At 44.2% G+C, this 18,664-nt stretch overlaps 1 protein-coding gene and 1 long non-coding RNA gene across 2 annotated transcripts in view; both read left to right on the top strand.

Annotated features, from left to right (window-relative positions):
* Window positions 1-18,664, top strand: part of L3MBTL4 (L3MBTL histone methyl-lysine binding protein 4) — a 227,270-nt gene that overhangs the window by 169,031 nt on the left and 39,575 nt on the right.
* The window catches only part of LOC145534226 (uncharacterized), a 38,090-nt gene continuing 23,346 nt past the window's right edge, over window positions 3,921-18,664 (top strand). The window contains exon 1 of the long non-coding RNA XR_014074360.1: window positions 3,921-4,003. This is a non-coding gene — a long non-coding RNA (uncharacterized LOC145534226). The remainder of the gene's footprint in view (window positions 4,004-18,664) is intronic.

Genomic DNA, 18,664 nt, shown 5'->3' with positions numbered 1-18,664 from the left:
TAAAAGAAAAATAGGTGCTTTGCAGTCATTGATCAAAAGGGCTGTGACTTCTTTTTTTTAAAGTGAAGTGTAGTTGATGTGCAATATTATATAAGCTACAGGTGTACAACATAGTGGTTCCCAATTTTTAAAGGTTTACTCCATTTATGGTTATTATAAAATATTGGCTGTATTCCCTGTGTTGTACAACATATCCTTGTAGCTCCTTTTATACATAATAGTTTGTACCTCTTATGCCCCTCCCTCTTCCCATTGTGTGTATACACCACACGTTCTTTATCCATTCATCTCTTGATGGACATTTAACTTGCTTTCATATCTTGGCAAATTGTAAATAATGCTGCCATGAACACTGGGGTGCATGGACCTTTTTTAATTTCTTTTTTTCTGAAGTATATCAAGGAGTGGAATTGCTGGATCACATGGTAGTTCTGTTTTTAGTTTGTTGAGAACGTTGCATATTGTTGGAGAAGGAAATGGCACCCTACTCCAGTATTCTTGCCTGGGAAATCCCTTGGACAGAGGAGCCTGTCGAGCTGCAGTCCGTGGGGTGGCAAAGAGTAGGACACGACTCAGAGACTAAGCACACACACCCCATACTCTTTCCCACAGCGGCTGCATTGTTTACATTCCCACCCGCAGTGTAGGAGGGTCCAAAAGGGCTGTGACTTCTATGGGCTGATTTCAGGCAGAGCCCAAGCTCTGCTTGTAGCCGGGAGAACTCTGGACTTCATCGCATCCACAAAGTAGGGAGGAATCTTTTCCTCAGAAAATGGAGGGGCGTTAAGTTGCTCTGTTCTGTTTGTGTATCTATATGTGTCTCCCTTGCCTGAAGAATTTCCATGTAATATAACTAGATAGGGACATTACTTTAAATAAAATATCTCCTACCTCATTTCCAGTGATTATTGAGGGTTGATTTCCTTTAGGATTGACTGGTTTGATCTCCTTGCGGTCCGAGGGATTCTCAAGAGTCTTCTCCAGCACCACAATTTGAAAGCATCAGTTCTTTGGCCCTCAGCCAAAGTGTGGTAATCACAGGCAACTCAAGCAGGATGTTCTAAGTAAAAGGAAACTGGTGACCTAGTAAGAGGACATAATGAATATTCTCAATGTTAGTCCAGAACAAAATAACTGTCAAACCCTCCTGCTGGCTCTCCCCTGCTTTCTGCCGGTGTCAGTCAAAATGTTAATGATAAGAACTTACAAGATGGAATGAAATGGAACTCACGTTTCTCATTAAAAAGGAGAGTTATTAGCTTTGTGCGTGCATGCTAAGTCGCTTCAGTCGTGTCCGACTCTTTGTGACCCTATGGTCTATCGCCCTCCAGGCTCCTCTGATCATGAGATTTCCCAGGCAAGAATACTGGAGTGGGTTGCCATGCCGTCCTCCAGGGGATCTTCCAGACCCGGGGATCAAGCCTGTGTCTCTTACGTCTCCTACATTGGCAGGCGGGTTCTTTACCACTGGTGCCTTACTTTGCTTAAAATGACAAATAGCAGCCCTGTATCCCAGAGTCAGAGAGGGGCTGCCATTCAGAGGGTTGAGCTGGAGATTAGGAGGTGCTAAGATTCCAGTAATTAGTTCCTTTCCCTGCCAGATACTCCAAGACACCTACGCTCGCAGGCCGGCCAGAAACCATCTTGGTGGGACCAGTAAGGCTTAGGGCAGGAGGAAAATACTTGGATGTGAGCATGGGGTCTGGATGCCTCTAGCCTCCTCCCAAAGATATCGTGAGCTTTTTTCTTTCGTCTTAGTTTGGTTTTTAGTATATTCTATATTATCTTTCATAAAATTCTTTCGTCCTTCTTTTCAGAGCAAACTCTTTTCCTGTCGAGTTCCAGAAACATGTGAAAATTAGAAGCCAGTTTTCTTGCTGAAATCAAGTTATAGTCTATAGTTTATGGATTTTAAAGAATTATAAGCCTTATGGACAAAATATTTTGAATATTCAAATGTGGAGAAAGTTATAGTGCAGGGTGGAAAAATTTAGTAAAAATAAATCTGCTTTAATAAGGAGATACTTATTTTTAGTTTTGAGGCTTGAGGGGCTGACAGTTCTGGAAACTCAATTCCACAGCACCACGTCTGGTGCGGTGTGGGCAGCCACGCCGTGAGCTTCCTCAGAGAACTCTAGAAATAACCCTCTGGGACTGGAATCTGCCGCTGACACCTCCTCTGCCGCATCTGGTTATGCTAGGATGCAGCTTCACCTGTTCAAGTCACCCAGCCTGGGGGCTTCCCAGGTGGCACAGTGGTAAACAATCCACCTGCCAATGCAGGAGATGCAAGAGGCACAGGTTTGATCCCTGGGTTGGGAAGATTCCCTGGAGAAGGGAATGGCTACCCACTCTAGTATTTGTGCCTGGAGAATTCCATGGACAGAGGAGCCTGGTAAGCTACACTCCATGGGGTCGCAAAGAGTTGGGTGCAACTGAGCACATCACGACTAAAGCAACTTAGCAGCAGCAGCAGGAGCAGCAGCAGAGCACATCACCTGTCCAAGTCACTCAGCCTGCAGGCATGGTGTCCCGGGGTGCAATCAGACACAAGTCGCTAAGCTGAGGGCCTTCTACATGCCCACTGTCCAGGGTGTGGGCAGAGTGGACAACCCAGAGAGCAGCGGAGAAGTGGATCTCTATTCTGGATCAGAATTACAGCTTCGTGTTCCAACCCGGAACAGCTTTCCTCCTCCTGGGCTAACACGCAAGTCCTCGATTCTTAGATCCTCCCAGGCCAGATGATTTTGTTTTTCAATCTTTCCCAGTGTCAGAGTTTTTTCCAATGAGTCAGCTCTTTGCATCAGGTGGCCAAAGTATTGGAGCCTTAGCTTCAGCATCAGTCCTTCCAATGAATATTCCGTGTTGATTTCCTTTAGGATTGACTGGTTTGATCTCATTATTATACGCAGTAGTGTATATATGTCAGTCCTAATCTCCCAGTTCATCCCACCCATCCCCTTCTCCCCTTGGCATCCACACATTTGTTTTCTACGTCTATAGTGCTTTATTTTTAATGCCCTCTTATGTAAATTCTCTCTTTTGATCCACCCAACTACCGCTTTGAGTAGGGAGATCCTCTCCACCTGACAGGAAGCAAAGGCTCACAGTCTCAATGGCTTAGCCCATCGGACAATGTGTGTGTCTGGATTTGAAATCAGGTCCCACCACCCTGCTGCCGGGACCCTCCCCTAAGCCACAGACAGGAGGACAGCCCGCTGCAAAGCAAGAGTTTTGGAGTGTCCAGGAAGAGCTGAGCTCTCTCTCTCTGTCCTTCAGCAGCAAGTGACCTTGGACAGGTTGCCCAGCCTACTCTCTATCACCTCAATGGAAAATGGTGACCACAGTTCCTGCGATGGAAAGCAAACATGAATCTGCTTTATAACTTGGGAAGTACTGGGTGAATATGTTATTATCATCGTCACTGTGATAGCCAGCATATTAAGGAAACTGCTATTATTTCATGATACTGCTAAGAAATGTTTTTTTTTAAGTGTCTTTCCAGAGTTACAGACTAAAAACTAGGCAAAGTATGTTAATAAAAATCTACTGCCACTGGGGGAAAAATTTTTTTAAAGCCTTATCTTTCTAAAGGCAAATAAAAAAAAGTCATCAGAGTAGCTACATCTAGAATAACTCAGAAATCTCATCTTTTTTTAGTTTAGTTTCTCATTTCCTCAAATATGTGTTATTTTATTATTTACTTTATCATTATTTTATAATCTGATTTTTTACACATCAAAACCATTAAAGGTTTGGCAGCCAAAATTTGAAGGAAGTGGCATCATCTGAAATTAATAAAGGAAAACAAGAAAATAGTGAACGATGGAGAACCATGTAAATAATAGAAAAACTGTTGTCTTCGCTAATAAACATCATCTATGACATAAATGATATGCGATGTACCCCCACAAGGCAACAGTAACCATGGCAACAAGAAGAGATGCAATGCACTCAGATTGACTCAACCAAATACCTAACTGGCACACTAAACACATTTCAGGTATATTTTCATATGGTGCTGAAGTATTTTTTATCCTTACTTATGTACGATAATAGCCCCCTTTAATTCATAAAGAGATTAAGTTTTCTTGTATCTCCCAACTTATGTAATAAATCAAAACGAAAGCAGCCCAAGTGTACTGGGGTCGGCAACAAAACGCATTCTCTACCTGGCAGTGGGGATTTCTAGGTCTGAAGAATTTCAGTTCAGAAATGATCTAACACAGTGACTATCCGGTGATCTAGCTAAGAATCACTTACATGCATTCAAGATGTCAAATTCTGATTCTCTATTTAGGCATGAGGTGCTTGGCATTCCTATTTGAAGTCTGCTCTCTGCAATAATGGAATGTCAGAATAGCAGTGATGTCTGGATAGAGAAACTCAGAACCATGTTTGGCTGAAGGTCTTTTAAGAAAAGAAATTATACTGCCTCGTTCTCTCAATTGCTCCAGAATCTCGTACTCTTTTTTTTTTTTAAATAAATTTATTTATTTATTTGGGGGCTACTTACTTTACAATATTGTAGTGGTTTTTTCCATACATTGACATGAATCAGCCATGAGTTTACATGTGTTCCCCATCGTGAACCCCCCTCCCACCTCCCTCCCCATCCCATCCCTCTGGGTCATCCCATTGCCCCAGCCCTGAGCATTTGTCTCATGCATCGAACATGGAATGGTGTTCTGTTTCACATATGATAATATACATGTTTCAATGCTATTCTCCCAGAACGTCCCACTCTCACCTTCTCCCTCAGAGTCCATAAGACTGTTCTGTGCATCTGTGTCTCTTATTCTATCTCATATATAGGGTTATCGTTACCATCTTTCAAATTCCATATATATATACATTAGTATACTGTATTGGTGTTTTTCTTTCTGGCTTACTTCACTCTGAATAATGGGCTCCAGTTTCATCCATCTCAATAGAACTGAGAACCTCGTACTCTTCTGATCTACCCTTTAGGACAAGCTCTTCTTGTCCTAGGACTGAGCTAAGGACTCAGACTCAACAACTGAGCTCTTCTTCACTGACTCTCTTTATGAGGTGTAAACACCAAGTTTAGTAAACTTGTTCTCATAAAACAGGCACTTTCTCTCCAAGCAGACTGTGTATTAGGGCAGTTTCTTTCCAAGCCCTCAGTACTTATCATAGAGGCAAAACAGCATCTCACTGTCAACCTGATGGAGAGGCATGGGCTGTCTCTCTTTGATCTTGGAATATTTGAGAGGTGAAGGTTCTTCTCTGTGGCCTGGAGATATTTCTCTTTAGCACTGGAATTAGAGATGAGGAGAGCAGGCCTGGCAACACCCTGGGCCAAACGATGAATAAAGGAGACAAATGCTTTGCTTTGGAGGGGGGTCCACTCCCCAGAGACACCCACATAGTTCTCACGTGTTCATAACCTCTGAGAAGGGAGATGTCCACACTGGGAGGAAGATGAAGTTATTAGAATTCCCTATCATGTATGGATGTGAGAGCTGGACCGTAAAAAAGGCTGAGTGCCAAAGAATTGATGCTTTTGAGTTGTGGTGCTGGAGAAGACTCTTAAGAGTCCCTTGGATAGCAAGGAGATCAAGCCAATCAATCCTAAAGGAAATCATCCCTGACTGTTCATTGGAAGGACTGACACTGAAGCTAAATTTCTAATACTTTGGCCACCTGATGCAAAGAGCTGACTCATTGGAAAAGACCCTGATGCTAGGAAAGATTGAAGGTAAGAGGAGAATGGGGCGGCAGAGGACGAGATGGTTGGATGGCATCACCAACTCATTGGACATGAGTTTGAGCAAACTCCGGGAGATAGCGAAGGACAAGGAAGTCTGGCATGCTGCAATCTTCGGGGTGGCAAAGAGTTACAGACACAACTTAGAGATTGAACGACAGCAATGAGAACCTACTGTATAGCACAGGGAACTCTACCCAGTGCTCTTTGGTGACTTAAATGGGAAGGAAGTCCAAAAGGGAGGGAATATGTGTATATGTATGGCTGGTTCATTTTGCTGTACAGCAGAAACTAACACAGCATTATAAAGCAACTACACTCCAATAAAAATTAATTTAAAGAAATAAAGCACTGTATTGTTGAGGGTATAACCAGTACTCAAACATGTCTCTGCAAGCTCATCAGAGTGGATTCATAGCACCTTAGATTTAACCTCCCAACCCACCTCCCGGTGGTGGGCGTGTCCTAGACACTGTGTGACTTTTGCTGCTTCTCCAACCATTTGCTCAGGTCCCCTTTCAACATAAAAGCAAACTTCTTTTGCAGAAACTTTGGGGACTTTACTTTCTGTTGGACAGATTGGCATTGAAGTCTGAAGTGAAAAGCCGTTTCATCGTCTCTGACACTCTTATTCTGTTCAATGACAGTCTTTCCTTTCTTGTGAAGAATGCTTTCTGCTTGGCCAGAAATTTCTCCTTGGAGATGACAGAATCGCTGTCTCACCATTAATGAATGTTACAGCCCAAATCCTTTTCATCTGAAAGAAATATGAACATGTCTGCCTGAAGCCTCGCTTTGTGATAAACCAGAGGGAACCACTGCTGTCCTGAGACCCGAGGTCTCCTCAGCCCCGCTGGTGATACACCTTCAGACGGTGCCTCCTGCCCACTTGGGGAAGCAGTCCCATTCACAGGTGATATTCATATGTTTAAAAAAGAAGCTGCTGCATGTTGAGAGGAGAGTAGTCCAGTCATCTGTGTTTCACACAAGTGCCCTGAAGTTTTGTGGGAGACCTTTCCCTGAGGGACTGAGAATCTGGGTCGAGTCAATCTTTCTGTGGCATCAGGCATGTGTCACATGATGGGCTGCATTTGGCTAAACTGTGGACATAGCCGCTGTTTATTTCTTCATGATGTTTACATCAGAATTTTTTTTTCACTTCTGTGAACTTCGTTGTTTTTGTTTAGTCACTAAGTCGTGTCTGACTTTTGGTGACCCCATGGACTGTAGCCCATCAGCCTCCTCTGTCCATGGGATTCTCCAGTCAAGAATACTGGAGTGGGTTGACATTTCCTTCCTCCAGGGGATCTTCCCAATCCAGGGCTGCAGCCTGAGTCTCCTGCATTGCAGGCGGATTCTTTACTGCTGAGCCACCTGGGAAACCCTCTGTGAATACAGGAGTTGAGTAACAAGAAATTTCAAAGGAATCCTTGTTTGAGTGTTGTTTCACTGTTTAGCCTTAAAATGAAGAACATTACCTGAAAAATCTTTCTAAGTCAGCTCTCCCCAAATCCTGCAGAACACACATACACAAAACAAGTAGAAGGAAAAATGAAGCTCTAACAGGAAAGAAGGTGAAACAGGAGGGAGCAGAAAGGGAGAGCAGGACTTGCACAGCACAGAGCGAGGGACACAGAAGATTAAAAAAAACCACACACTATGGAAGAAACTCTACTGTCAAGTATACCTGCTTTCCAAACGTGCTCTTGGTGGCCATGGCACCTATACCCAGCACTCAGCTGCTTGTAAGCCCAGAGACTTAAAGGCATCAGGTGAGGATGAAGTGAATATAATACCAGATGTCATTAATCAAGAGAGGTTAGTCTTGGAATGAATGCCAAAATGTTAGAAGCTTTCTTTGAGGGCTCCATGCTACCAAAGGTAGAACCTCTCTGAACACATCTAGAGAATTCCTTGGGGAAACGCAGGAGGTGAAATGGTCCCCATCGTGTGTCGTGGGGGATGAATGCAGACCAGGTGTGCAGTGTCCGTACAGGTGCTTCCACAGTAACAAGTAGCGGGGAAGCACCTGGTCACAGTGTCTCTCGAAACTTGAGGCAGAAGGTGTACGTCCTAGGAAAGAGCTTCAAAAGCAATCGGTTTTTAGACTGTATCTTAGTGCCTTCCAGGGGCGTTGGGATAACCCAGAAGTGAACAGATGAAAGCCAAGCTGCGGGAGGGAAGGGTAGCCAAGCCCCCCTGCCTGGTGCCACATCCCTAACCCCGCAGGACCCTCACGGCCCTTCCTCAGAACCATTTTTCCTGGATCCAGTCATTCCTTTGTTCCTGTGGTCTTTCAACACATTCTTCCTACTCATTGTTATTCCAGTGTTATCCCAGGCCTGGGGAGGGCGAGGTGGACAAGGACAGAGCTGTGCTTAGTGAGAGCCACTGACAGCAGCCAGGGGAGGGGGTGCTGGGAGGCCTAGGAGGGTGTCTCTGAGGAAGTGACAGGACTTCACATCTGAAGGGGGAGCAGAGGTGAGCTGGGCCTCAGGGAAGGGTGGCAGGGAGGGCAAGGGGAGAAGAGAAGGATGATTGTGGGTGTTTCCATGAGCTGATGGTGTGGGTACCACGTGTGTTACGTTGTGTGCTGGAGTGATCCATGTCAGAGTCTTCCTATATTGAGGGTACCCTGCCCTACAGGTACCCTTGGTCCCTCAGCTAAAGATGATAGAGGTTTGGACCCATCTCACTGCTGAGCCCCCACCGTGGGCCGTCTCCCTACTCTGCCTCCTAATGTGAGCTGACCAGTCTCGTGGGGGCTGCAGACAGTGATGTGTGAAGCCATCTGCTTGCCAAGATCAGAGAGAGTCAGAGGTCTGAGCCCTTGACTTTCCATGCTGAGACATGCGAGGCTGTAAAGATGGGGTTTCAAGAGTCCTTGGTGGGAAAAATGCTAAGGCTCAGGATGTAGCAGATCCCCCAGGGCCCTGGGCATCTCTGTCTCTGAGGCAGGGGACCAGCAAAAATGAGGCATGCATTGGCCAGCCCCCCTCCCCCCATCAGAGCATCAGCAAGCAAGAGACCTGCATGCGGAGGACAGAGCTTAGCTGGCCCAGCCAGTCAGACTTTGCCCCAGCATCTGCATGACCTGGGGCTTCCCAGGGGGCAGTACTGGTAAAGAACCCACCTGCCAATGCAGGAGATGTAAGAGATGCAGGTTCAATCCTTGAGTTGGGAAGATCCTCTGGAGGAGGTCAAGGCAACCCACTCCAGTATTCTTGCCTGGAGAATTCCATGGACAGGAGCCTGGTGGGCTACAGTCTATGGAGTTGCAAAGAATTGGACGCAACTGAAAGAACTTAGCACACACGCACTGCATGACCTGAGTCCTCTTGCAGTCACTTCTTGAATAGTGCTGAGTGCATCTTCCTGACTGTTTATGTGTCCATGAGACCGTGAACTCATGGCACTGGACTCTGCTTGTTTTTGTGTCCTCTGCACCTGGCCTTGTGCCAGTCCTGCAGGGGACACTCCGTGCTGGATGCATTTTGTTGCATTTCTGGAACTAAGTCTCTTGCCCCTTTCTCTGTAGAAGATTTGTTGCCTTATCAAATTTATATGTCAGCTATGCAAGCAGTTGTTTTGCTAATACACACAATTAGATTATACTTTGTCTTAATTCTCCCAGCCTGGTATATTTTAAAGAGCTAACACTTGCTGGAAATAGATAAAAAATCTCCTTACAGCATTTGAAAATAGGAAGACATCATTAGTCAATCCTAAAGGAAATCAACCCTGACTATTCATTGGAAGGACGGATGCTAAAGCTGAAGCTCCAATATTTTGGCCACCTGATATGAAGAGCTGACTCATTGGAAAAGACCCTGATGCTGGGAAAGATTGAGGGCAAGAGGAGAAAGGGACGACAGAGGGGCGACAGAGGATGAGATGGTTGGATGACATCACTGATTCATTGGATGTGAGTTTGAGCAAGCTGCAGGAGATGGTGAAGGACAGGGAAGCCTGGCATGCTGCAGTCCACTGGGTTGCAAAGAGTCGGACACGACTGAACGACTCAGCAACAACAACAACATTAACAAGGACAGAATGATGTTCGAGTCTTCAGCCCCTGGACTTGTTCCTCCAGATACTGAACTTATTGTGGGGATTGTAAATGGACAGAACTTCCTAGTAAGATTCCCTGGTAGATGGTTTTTGCTAGTCACCCAGATGTGCTATAGGATTGGATTGTGGCGTTCAATTTGCATTGTCCAATTTCCCACCTCACCATACATTTTCTAGTATGTTGATTTGTTCTTCCTCTAAAAACTAAAAGTGTCAGAACCCTTTATGCCCATTAACCTACTTACTCACTGGATCTTGAAAGAGAAAATTCTTCGCTATTGGTAAAGTACGAAAGAGTCAGCTATTTGCAAAACTTAAAAATGGAGATTCTCTCTTTTGCCTCAGAAGGTTAGATGGGAAAAGAACACATGTAAGTTTTGGAACTCACTGTCCTTTTAGCTGCAAAGGTCAAACAAGGATATTTGATCTTTCCCTTGTCATTTGCTTAAATGTCTGGAAACTGATGCTTATTATTCCACAAGAGGCTGAGAAGGTACAGGAAGTCCTGCTTGTTCGTCATGACCAGCATCTGGCAGGGACTAGGCACTGATTCACAGTTATTGTAATCCAACATATTGATTAATTGAGACTTAGGTATGTGTCAGCTGTCTGCCATACTCTGAAAATTGCAATAAATTTGATGCTGAATATATGCTTTATTGCTTTATGATTCAGACAGCCCTCCAGAGACTTTGTAAAGTTCTCAGTCATTGTTTTAACATTACTTTAAATTTTATTGTGATATGATATCCCCCTTTAATAGGAATTCCCGGTCAATAGCATACTCTTAGTGTCAACCTATATCCATAATTTTTAAACTGAAACATCAAAGAGAAAGTATTTATGAAGCTGACTTCAAGGCAGCTTTTTACTATACTTTTGCAACTACCTCTGATTGCTTTTCAGAGAACTCTGAGATACACGTTTTATAATTGAACAGTGGGGTTGGTACAGAGAAGCCTTGAAGGAGGTCCATCGTGATCATGCAGACAGCCAGTGGCCATCGGTATTGAATGGGACAGAGAAGCTCACTGATGGGAAACATCGCAGGACTCGTCCAATGCCTCTGCAGTACCTGCTCCTGCAGCCACAGCTGCCCGTTTCAACCATCCCGATGATGAACTTGTATCATGTACAGCCAGGCAATTGTCATATCACATAATGCAAGCCACTGGGGCTTCCCAGGTGGCACTAGTGGTAAGGAAACTGCCTGCCAATGCAGGAGATGTAAGAGATGAGAGTTCAATCCCTGGGTCAGGAAGATCCCTGGAGGAGGAAATAGCAACCCACTCCAGTATTCTTGCCTGGGAAATCCCACGGACAGGGGAGCCTGGTGGACTACAATCCATAGGGTCACAGAGTTAGACACCACTGAAGTGACTTAGCACATTTGCACAGTGAAAGCCATTGCTGAAAAGTCAGGCACTTAAGATGCCGAAGTCCTTCATACCATGTGGTACCCTAGGGACACCTTTCATCAGCACGAGTCCCCTGTCCTGCAGAGTTCCAGAAAAATATAGACTGGTGGGCTGTATTTCTCCACCAGACATTGACCCTTTGATGGTCAATGTCTCCATCAAAGTCACAGAGTGAATTCAGTCCACAATGGAAATTTTCTAGAAACAGCTGAATTCATCCACTGAGTCTGCCTGACCACAGGAATGCGCCAGGATTTCACCTAGTTCTCCACTGAAGACGTGAATGCAGACTCTGATGGCCTCCATGGAGTCTTGTTGCCCCAAGGCCTGCAGGCTTCATCAGAATCCTCGCACACTGGCAGCCTAGCCAGTTAGACTTGCGTGGTGTGTCCTGTTGATTTGTGTATGTTGAAGTCACAGCAGGGTGAAGATCATAGAGAACATCACCAAGGACGTTCCCGAAGGATGCTTCTGCCACATCAGGCTGAGAGTCCTATACCAACATCCAGGGCCCTCATGGCCAGATTGAGACTCTGGAAGCAATGGCCACCATGGCCTTTGACATCCTCTTCCCTGCCAAGACCCAAGGCAGGAGGAAAACAAGCATCACATCCCCGAAGGAGACTGAAGAATTTACCAGCTATGTTGATATCACACGTATGCAACTATTTAATAGGCAACATGTTGAGAAAACTTTTAACAATTTAAGAGAAAAATCAGTATGAGTTCTGCAACAGAATTTGCTATGAAAAAATCCTTCCCTGTTATAAGCAGATCACTTACTGGGAGAAAAAAAAATCCTTACCTCTACTGTCTCTGCCTCTCTCCAGAACTCATTTCAGACCCATGTTATTGCCCTAAGAGGGAAAAAAAAAAAGAAACCTATATTAAAAACCAGAAGTTGTACCCTGCACAGCAGCAGCCCAGAGCCTCAGGGGGACAACGTAATTCTTATTCAAACAGCGAATCTGAGCGCTGCCATGCTCCCTGGAGTCAGGTCTTATTTGCATTTTGGAAACTGTTCAGTGTTGATTTTATTGAGTTATTTAAAATTAGATACTTTAGAAATTAACGTGCACAGGTATTGGTCATGGAGAATATCACCACTTATAAAAACTGAGAAAGTTTGCTCTTAAATTGCAAGAATGGCGCGGTGACAGTACTAAGGTGGTTGTTGTTCAGTCGCTCAGTCGTGTCCAACTCTCTGTGACCCCATGGGCTGCAGCACATCAAGCTTCCCTGTCCTTCACCACCTTCTGGAGCTTGGTCAAACTCATGTCCATCGAGGTGGTGATCCCATCCAACCATCTCATCTTCTGTTGTCCCCTTCTCCTGCCTTCAATCTTTCTCAGCATCAGAATCTTTTCCAATGAGTTGACTCTTCACATCAGGGGTCCAAAGAATTGGAGCTTCAGGTTCAGCATCAGTCTTTCCAATGAATATTCAGGGTTGATTTCTGTTAGGATGAACTGGTTTGATCTCCCGGCTGTCCATGGGACTCTCATGAGTCTTCCCCAGCACCATGGTATTAATATCTTCATCATTTTGGAGATTACAAAGTTAATTGCCTTTTAGACTGGTGAGAGTAACTAGTTTTCATTCAATTTCTACCTAATGGAAGAGGCTAGGGCTAGGATAGGCAGATGGTATGTGGTCCTGGAGAATTTCCCTGACACACTTGGGGGAAGTGGTGAGGAAAACAAGATTTGGTGAGAAGTCAGATTATGCAGAATTCTTCATCTTGAGGAAAAGCATACAGAGAATTAACAGGCATACAGAATTCACAGCATACAGTCCATCTTTTGACCTCCAAATACTTTATCACTTATTGTAGTATTTATTGAATAAAGTTCTATCTTTTTTTAGTGACTTTTAAAAAGTTTGGTCCATTAATAATTATTGTACCAAGTTGAATAGCATGAGTATTGTGGAAAACGGTTTTTAGTACTCAAAATATTCCATTTACTGTCTTCCCGGACTCATACCTGTGTTTTTCAACAGAGTTTTGCTAGTTCCCTTCTTGACTGGTTTAAAAAAAATAAGTACAGAACATTATGGTAGAATTGCATAGGTATAATTACATATTAAGGGCTTCCCACGTGGTACTAGTGGTGGCCAATGCAGGAGTTGCAAGAGATGTGGGTTCCATCCCTGGGTCAGGAAGATCCCCTGGAGTAGGAAATGACAACCCACTCCAGTATTCTTGCCTCGGAAATCCCATGGACGGAGGAGTCCAGCAGTCTACAGTCCATGGGGTCGCAAAGAGTCAGACGCAACTGAGCACCATTACAAATTGGGATTATTGTGCAAAATTACTTTTCTGAAACTGCTTTAATAACACCAGTCAAAAAGTTCCCATTGTTTTTGCTCTCTCCTTCTCCAAGGAATAATCAGGGGTCATGTAGAGGAAGGACCAGGGCTGGCCAAGCTGCAGCCATGGCCACTCTCTCACTGTAATAAGAGCTCTTAAATTAACCAGAGAGCTGCTGGGGGCCCCAGGGTGTTCTGGGGGCTTATCAAGACCATTATCAGGTCTTCTTGGGAGATATAAGCTCAACTCAAGGGCAAAACTATTGTCAAGACTTAAACTGGAAAAAAAATTAGGTAACTGGAAGCAAAGCCACTTCTGTGATTTTGGGGACAACAGTGACTCGTCTGATGAACCACTTAAGGATGGGAGGAAGCCTGGGCAACGGTGAGGGTGCTCATCCTATGGGGTGCCAGCACCTGCTTCTCCCACTCTTCACCATAGCGAAGTTGCATTGTGTTTTCTTTCTTTTTAACTATGGAGAAACTGCTGTGCACAGAGTCTGCATAACTTCCCAGGGCACACAGCCAGTACATGGCTGGCTGGCACCAATACCACTAGTTTGTCTTCCCCAGGAAAGCAGTAGGGGATGAGGGGTTGTGATGCCCTGATAAGTAGTTTGGCAGCAGAGGCTGGGGGCTCCAGCCTGTGTCAAATCTGCCTGAGAAACCCCTTCCTGATTCCACTTGGAGACAAAATGAGAGTGGATTGTCCAGCTTCCCACAGTCGTCTGTGGTCATAGCATGAACTCAGTCAAAGAATGTGTGTATTTTCATCAAAAGGTAATGAATTGGCAGAGTGTTCTAACTCTTCTTCAGAGAACAGGTGCTGTATGTCAATATCCACTTCCTTTCACTGCTTTCTTACAGGAATTTTCTTAAAGCTGTCACCTGAGCACCTACATTCCAAACACAAATCAAAATCTTGCCTCCTCCAAGCGTCCCCTGAAAACAAAATCGGTTGTCCCTTATGAGTGCTCTTGAGAAAACATCGATATTTAACTTTGAGTCAATGAAAGTAAGTTAGAAAATGCTGAACCTACTAAAGGATCCTTTCGCTCTAAGATCAGCCATTCAACAAACATTTTACAGGGCAATCATTGTGTGTCCAGCACTATAAACTTCAAAGAGTCAATCCGATTGTAGCTGGATCAGAGGAGCACAAAGTTTTTTAGTTGAAAAGCTCCGGAAAATTCTGGCCATTGGAAGTGAGATAAAAGAATTCATTACTCTGTCATTTAGTTCAAAAGCTTCGATCTCTATTTGCACTATGGTTAAGAGCACAAGTCATGGATCATTCATTCACTGACTGATTCTGTTTTACAAGCACTGGGTTGGACGTGGGGGTATGTTACTTCCCAAACCAGAGACAGTTCTTCGTGCTCAGTCGTTCAGTCATGTCCAGCTCTTTTCAACCCCGTGGACTGTAGCCCTCCAAGATCCTCTGTCCATGGGATTTCCCAGGCACGAGTATAGGAGTGGGTTGCCATTTTCTTCTCCAGGGGATCTTACCCTTCCCGACCCAGAGATCAACCCTACATCTCCTGCATTGGCAGGCGGATTCTTTTCCAACTGCACCACCTGGGAAGCCCCCATCTCCAAATATCACCAACCAGGGGCTCAGAGCCTCAATATATGAACTTTGGGAGGACACAAATATTCAGTCCATAACACCTACTTGATGAGAACATGCAAAAACGATGATAGAATTGCTTATTATTTATGAGGCATGACTGATCAAAAGCTCTCTCTTGTGTATTACCCTTCTTTGGTGAAATGTCATTTTTATTGTTGCTGCTGTTGATTTCTTTCTGTTCGATGCCCCCTCAACACTGATGTGCCCTTGCTCCCGTCTTCTTTGTAAGCATGCCCACTCCCCCTTCCATGTTGCTATCTCTTACTAGATGACCAAGTCAGGTTAACAATCAAAAACTGACCCGAGACACTGATTTCTAGTATCCTCTAGGATTCTAGTATCTCTGTTAAAAATACGTTTAAGTAACTTACTTGTATCTATATTGATAATGGTTAAATTTCATTGGGGGCACAAGTATTCGATGCAGCAGAATTTCATTACAATGAAAGCTGTTTGCTCGTCTCTTGATTCCACTGTAATGAGATCAGAAAAAGAGTATATTAATTCTGAAGAATTTGCATAGTGTTTGTATGTTACAGAGCTTTGTATAATACCGTACGCCTTTGCACACGTCCATTCATTTACCAAGACAAAAGTAGAAAGCAGTAGAAACACAAATTACCAAAACACTGCTGGGGAGGAGAGAGAAAGCAAGTGTGACTATAGCAAGTAGAGGAAATAATTTTATAGCCAGTATTGAGGAATGGGGAGGAGGTGACGACAAAACCAAAAAAAAAAAAAGAGAGATTTTGAATCATTTCAAAAATACACTTCCAATTCTGGAAAATCTGACTTTTCCTTGGTATGCAGATGAGTCTCTCCCCCTGGAGAAACCACCTGTGGCTATGACACCCGTTGCATTTTCCTTATATAGAACTGTGTTTTTCACAGAGAGCTGAGCAGCAGAATTACTTGGTCCGTCCTCTAGTCTCTCTTTCCTCAAATCTGACATGATACTTGGAGTCAGTCTGGGCTGAGCTTGGGGTCCGCTTCCCCAGGCATGGAGCCCGTCACCAGCCTCTCCCGGCCTGAACAGGGTCATAACCTCCCGTGGCTTTGACCCCAGTAAGAGCTGATGCTGAATCAGCTGCAAAGTACAGTGCTTTTATTTATTTATTTCTGGCTGTGCTGGGTCTTCGTTGCTGTACTCGAGTGGCTTTCTCTAGTGTCAGCGAGCTGGGGCTACACTCTGTTGCACTGCACGGGCTTCTCATTGCTTCTCTTGTTGCTGTTTCGGAGCACAGGCTCTAGGCACTCAGGCTTCAGGAGTTGTGACACACAGGCTTAGTTGCTCTCAGGCATGTGGGATCTTCCCAGACCAGGGATCAAACCATTGTCCCTTGGATTGGTAGGTGGATTCTTAACCACTGGACCATCAGGGAAGTCCTGACTTACAGTATATATCTAGTGTAAATATGGTAAATCCTGAATATTCATTGGAAGGACTGATGCTGAAGCTGAAGCTCCAATACTTTGGCCAGCTGATGCGAAGAGCCAACTCATTGGAAAAGACCTTGATACTGGGAAAGATTGAGGGCAAGAGGAGAAGGGGGCGACAGAGGATGAGATGGTTGGATGGCATCACTGGCTGTACATGAGTTTGAGCAGACTCTGGGAGACAGTGAAGGAGAGGGGAGCCTGGCGTGCTGCAGGCCCTGGGATCGCAAACAGACGGACACAATCAAGCGACTGAGCACAGCCTTCTTTGTAGCTGCATGAGGCTGGAGTTACAGATCTGTGTTCCACCAGTTATGAATTTTCACTTTGCAAGCAAGATAACTTAGCCTGTTATTACATACCTAGAATTTGTAGAAATCAAGTTTCCAGTCTTGCATCACATCTCCAGGTGAGGCGCCCTGCATAGATCTCTACGTGAAGCACAGTAACTCTATCCCAGGTAATTTCTCCATCTCAAGAATGAGATGCTCCTGATCTATGTGAATTTCTCAAGAGGCAAAGAATGGTTCTTCCCAGCAAGTTGTAAATTGCTCAGGAGTTAGAGAAGCAGGGAGAAGTAGCATTTCCTGCGTACACCCTGCCTCTCTGAAATGGGCTGATGTGAGGAATCTGTCTTCTCAAGAACACAGTGTGCTTCCTGGCAGCAGGTGGACCAACTTCCAAAGTCCCCTTTGAAGTAGAAACTAAAATAATGCTTAATGGTCATTTTGCTCCCATGGAGGGGGCAGGGGGTGGGGGAGGCAGTGCATAAATCAGAAAGACAGCCGGGCTTGGAACTTGGATCACATGAGGCTTTTCTCAATGGTCACAAACTCCAGCCTGCTAACAAATAGCAGTTGGATTATTAAGTACTTTTATGGGTCAGTCTAGTGAAAGAGCAGCTGTAAAACTGAAACACATGGAACCAGCTAGGTAACAAAAAAGACAAAAAAAGGTGGTGGAAATAATTGGGTTTCTTAGCACTTTGAGTATTTCACAGGAATGCAGTTACTATATTTATAAAGGATAAAACACCATTGGGTTTAATGGAGCTGCCTGGCTGTTTATGGTTTATATAATGCAGTTACACTATGTTCCTTGTTCATATGCTTGTTTTAAAATGTATTACCTCTTCATTACAAGAAGTTTTAAATGCAGTGAAATTCTTAGAAAATTCATAAAGTAGAAATTGAGATGGCAGTACATAAAAGAAATTTTGAAATAGTGTTTTTAATTTGAAAAAGTTGAAGTCAAGGGTAAAAGCAGATACTTTGGGGCTGCTCAGCTAGGACTACTGACTAAGTTTCATCACCCTTGACAGTTTAGAATCAAAAAGGAAATTTTTCTTTTCTCCATTTTCTCTCTCTTCTCGCCAATGAACTTGCAATACTTCTGACTGACGTTAAAAGAACCACAGGCAAGTTTGAGAAGGGTGGCCACTTGGAAAGTAAATTTGTGTTACCTTTTTCCCTGTGAAGCCCTCTTCCTTATGGAAACAAGCTCAATACTTCACTCATTTAGTTAAAATAGTGAAAACTGATGCTTGGTAAATGGTGAGAAAAGGTACACATGTATGCGTTCTTCCTTTCTTGCCCTTAACAAGCTCATTCTCCCAGACTTAGCTTTTTTCCAGCTACAAGTCAATAACCCAGAATTCTGAGAAGGCAAAAAGATACATTATTGATTTTTAGTAGGTAATAGATGTGCTTGGTACAAAATTCAAAAGGTATGAAGAATTCACAGTGAAAATGTGTCCCCCTCCTCATCCTGTCCTGCAGCTCCAGCTTGCACCCAGGCCAAGGCTGTTCTCTCCTTACTTAGGGATGCCTGTGTGTGTGTGTGCATGGTTACACAAGTCCCTGTGTTCACTTAGCACAATAAAGTTTGGCAAATGGTTCACATCAGTGCGTGTGAAGGATCTTTGCCCTGTTCACCACATGGATGGACTCTGACTTTGTCGATGGCCATCCAGGTGGTTTTCCACATTTTTATATAAAGAATGCTGAAGAGTGGTCCACATTCATCATTTCACACTGTGAGGGTCTACTGGGCAGATCCAGAAGT

This window comes from Giraffa tippelskirchi, chromosome 14, assembly GCF_054371585.1.
Source record: "Giraffa tippelskirchi isolate mGirTip1 chromosome 14, T2T-mGirTip1v1.2.pri, whole genome shotgun sequence".
In the NCBI taxonomy this organism is placed as follows: Eukaryota; Metazoa; Chordata; class Mammalia; order Artiodactyla; family Giraffidae; genus Giraffa; species Giraffa tippelskirchi.
The sequence above is the reverse complement of the archived record's forward strand: the minus strand, read 5'-3'. Positions and strand labels throughout refer to the sequence as shown.